The sequence below is a fragment of the Buceros rhinoceros genome, unplaced genomic scaffold, assembly GCF_000710305.1.
Source record: "Buceros rhinoceros silvestris isolate BGI_N320 unplaced genomic scaffold, ASM71030v1 scaffold17960, whole genome shotgun sequence".
NCBI classification, from domain to species: Eukaryota; Metazoa; Chordata; class Aves; order Bucerotiformes; family Bucerotidae; genus Buceros; species Buceros rhinoceros.
Window position 1 is genome coordinate 54,124 of NW_010388089.1, and position 4,484 is coordinate 58,607.

The window sequence follows — 4,484 nt, forward strand, 5'->3', positions numbered from 1 at the left end:
CAACAACCTTATAGCATTTGTTATGATAAGCATCACTTTTAGATAATTCACTGAAAACTATGAAATACTTGAACAAAGATTTGCAAAAGCAAAAGATTTTAAAGTGCAGCTGTAGAAATTCACATTTGATTTCTCTTTCAGACTTCTTTATTATGCTTTCCCATTAGAGTCAGATGGAAACATCTACTTGGTAAATCACTTTTACTGAAATTCCCAAACTGTGTTAGAAATGGAAAATATTATATACTTCTATATTTGGTCTTGGAAGCTAAAATAGAGTAGAAAATTGGCCTTCAGTAGCTATTTATGGATTATATATGAATGCAGGTTCAGTAGTTTAGACAGAATTGTGATGAGTCCAAGAAATTAAAAAAAAAAAGCTACAAAATATATTGTATTGATTAGATTGGCTGACATAATCTATTTTACAGTGATTTCTTAATCCCAATATACATACTCAAGGAAAAATGCAAACAATGTAAGTGTTCAGAAATACTATTTCAGCTTGTCAGTTAAATGCTGCTAAAGAACTCTTACAGTTGGTTGAGGCATATAGGGCTTCAGGATAGACTGTGAAAGTAGTTTAGACAGTTGAATAGCAGATAAGTAGACGGAGTTTCCGATTAAGTAGTCCTGTGCATATATTGAGGAAATTAAATGTGGTCCTTAGTAACTGGCAGAATGGAAAGGACCATATTTTTAAAAATACCTTGGGTGGGAGGTAAGATTGTTTTCCTCCTCTGTGTTGGTGAAGATCTAGGGAACTGAATAAACTGATAAATAAAATGGTAAGATCATAGAGATGTCACAGAGAGACCAACCTGTAGGACTGAACACTAGACAAATCTGGCTTTAGCAGAGATCATCTTAATAGGGAACTCTTCTGCACAGCATGGGATTTACTGCTCAGTATTCCCCTCAGGTAATTACACCCAAATGAAAAGCCACTTTTTGAGAATTAATCTTTACCTGTGGGAAATCACACATGGCTTTGCACCTCCAGAGTCACTTAGAAAAACACACAAGACCAGCTTCTGGACTTTGGGGACTCTAAATGCTCCCTCTTTATAGTCAAAATTCTCTGCCAAATTTTCCATACTAGACAATCTGTAAGTTCCTCATGTTCAGCTTCAAAGGCAGGCAGTAAAAAAATTCCCAGAGTAAAGGTATAAAAGACAAGCTGCTCCAAGAGCACCATAATTAATGAAACCTGGTTTTCTAGAGGTTACTGTCTCATGTCTCCTTTCCCACTCTACCCCAGACACTCACATGTCATTTCTGTGTCTGCAGTCTACCCAGTACTGTACTTCTGGCATCCTCCCACATCCTAACTATTCCCAAAGTCCTACATGTACCCTACATTCCCTATTGAAAGCAATTTGATCTACATGTATTGGCTGACCATGATGTGCATACCCATCTACCAGTGGGCTGCTACCAAACAGCACGTACAATTGGTGTGCACTGGTCACTGCCTTTTCTGCATGGGCACAATTTTGGGCCACTATTCCATTTCAAGCTGCTGATGCTCACAAAGCAAGTAAAACTGTGCTTGTCTTTGAGACCAAATTTAGTTGAAAGTAATCAGTATTAATGCTTAAGGAAATTGGACAAAAACCCAACCTAAACTCTGAAGCAGATGATAGAAAAGCATTATTTTCAGCTGAAGCTGAAGCTCTGCTTTAGGCTGTTTTAGTAGCAGCACAAACAAATGAAAGGACAATAGTAAACCAGAAATTGACACACAGCATTTTTTCCACTTTGTTTCATTTTCTTTCAATATCAAACTTTCCTCTCCAAGATCTCACCTCCCAGAAAGAACTGAATATTAAAGTACTGGGAAGATAACTTACCAAATCAAAAGAGCACAGTAATTCTCATTTTAATGTAGCTATGAGTTCTTGTAGGGTTCAACTGAGAATTCAATTACCTTATCTGGAAAACTAGCAACTTTGATCCAAGTAACACCAATAATGTTAGTCTATTCTTGTGATGACCATCTCTTATCATGACTATGTCATACTGCAACTACAGGTAGTTATTTCAACAACTTCTCTGGACTGGTAGGTTAGAAGTTTTTCTGCATTTAGTGACTTCTATTTTCATGAGTCATGAATGAAACAAAGACAAAATCCAAATATTATGCAATCTTAAAAAGAAATAAGAACTACTTGTTTAAGCAAACACTTTTTACATTCATTTGTAAATTTAGCAGTTGTGCTATTACAGCTTTGATCTCATGTGGCTTTGAAGGAACAACTAGACGTGTCTGTGAATAACTGCTATGAAGAATTCTGTATTCCATAACTAGCTGAAGCAGTCTTAAAATGTGTGAGGGTATAAGAGCTGCAGAAGTTCTGCTCTGCCCATTCTTGTGCCAGTAAAAGACATCTGAGGACAGGAGGGGAAGAGGAGAAGGAGAACTTGCCACAACGAGAGTAGGCCAAAAACCATGTCCTTTGGAGTTTTCCAACATTGCTCATGGAGAGAAGGATGTAGAAGAGATGCAAAAGGAGTGTCAAAATAAGTCCTCTGTCCTGGACTATCCCTAACAATATCCTTCACTGGATGAAAACTGGCTGGATGGCAGAGCCCAGAGGCTGGTGGTGAATGGAGTTCGATCCAGTTGGTGGCCAGTCACAGGTGGTGTTCCCCAGGGCTCAGTACTGGGGCCTGTTCTCTTTAACATCTTTATCAATGATCTGGATGAGGGGATCGAGAGCACTCTCAATAAACTGTCATTTTCTCACACACTTCAAGGACATTTTCCTCCCAAATTTTTGTGCTCTAGTTTGTCTTCTTTCTGAATGTGGTGGTAAATCCATATTCACAAAATAGCTCTCAAGTCTGTTTCATGGTCTACAGCATCCAGTGTGGAATTCGGAGGTGAAAGACTTTCTCAGTCTATGGAATATCTCAACTTTCAAATTCCAGTTCACAGAGGCCAGAGCTGAAGATATTACCAATCTAGGTGCAGATAAACATTCATCAGATATTACCGAACTATAAAACTGCATAAGGCAGAGGCTTTCTAGAGAGCTTTTCAACCCCTGTTGCTTTCAGATGAAACAGCTTCCTCAGCCGTTCTGTTTCTGGTGCCCTTGGTAGAATTTCAATATGCACAAGACTTTGAATATTCATAAGAGCAATACAGCTTGTTTTCAGGCTCAGTAAGGGTTTAGACTTTATTTAGGAAACAGTTAATTGAGGGGTTTGATCACTTTGTCAGCTCACTTGTAAGATAAATAGGTAAGGATTAATGCACTACTATTTTTATTACCTGTGAAGGGAATGCGTAGGTATATAATAAAGCCAGTGATTAGTTCCATAACAGTTATAACCATTACACTGGTCCTGTAAGTCTTATTTGGGTGAGCTGTCCCTTCTCAAAAAGAAAATCCCAATGGAGATAATGAGAGCACTTCTGGCAGTAAAGGTTCCAGCGATGATCGTTAATTAATGTCCCTTTTAAAAATGTCATTGTGAAAATATTGCTCTTAGATTCATACTGTAAGCAACATGAAGGGTCAGAGAAGGTTAATTGCTTTGAAATTCTATTTGTGGCTTTCTTAATTAGACTCTGAACTGGAGATTTCAAACTATCATACCATGGATAACAAAACACAGCAAAGCTAGCTGTCATCTAAAGAAGACCCTCAAATAAATGCAAATTCAACCAAGAACAAACTGCCAATGAATTCCTGTTCATACATTCTCCGGTAATTTTGCATTTTGTACAAACCCTTTAGGGGTAAATTTAGATCTTGAATCTTTATGTAACAGCTATTTTTAAAAAAGGTTTTATTTTTCAATTTATTCTGGAGAAGAAAAAGGCAAGAATGGCTGATAAAATATACAAGCTGAAAGCTGGATGCCCGTGGTCTGGTTACAAAGCTACAAAGTGAGAATATGTGCATGCACGTATCAATGTGCATCTTTGCTCCATGGCATCCCCAGACACCGGAACATTTGTTGTCTGACACTCACCACACCAAAGGTTATGTTCCAAGCAAATGCCTGCTACTGATAGTAATACGAACTAAAAGTACAGATGTTATCTAAAATAGTGACCACTACATGAGAAGTGTATTCTTCAGTACAGGAAAAATGCCCAACCCTCTGCACTCCTAGGTAAACCGCTGGTGGTAGCTGGCTGTTGTTGGCTGAGGCAATAGCAGGTCTTTACCTCTTTTAACATCAGAGAAAGAAAATCATCAGCTGGAGCAGCAGCATCAAGATGAGATTACAATATTCCAGGAGAATATCTCCACACATCCCTGTAGTTTATTTGCTTGAAAGCCTGACTTCTAAGGCTGCAGCTGGCTTTTTTGTTTATCTTAAAGAAAATGTTTATTAATGGTTATTAGGGATTTTTCACATCATGTGGCTAAAACAGGATTGCTTTGGGATGAAGAATATAATAATGTCTTTGACTGTTTCAGATTTGGCACATCACAGCCTCAAAATTTTGAAGTAATATAGAG

At 37.9% G+C, this 4,484-nt stretch overlaps 1 protein-coding gene across 1 annotated transcript in view; it reads right to left on the reverse strand.

The window, feature by feature from the left end:
- Nucleotides 1-4,484, reverse strand: part of ANO4 (anoctamin 4) — a 63,262-nt gene that overhangs the window by 51,075 nt on the left and 7,703 nt on the right. The window lies entirely within an intron of this gene.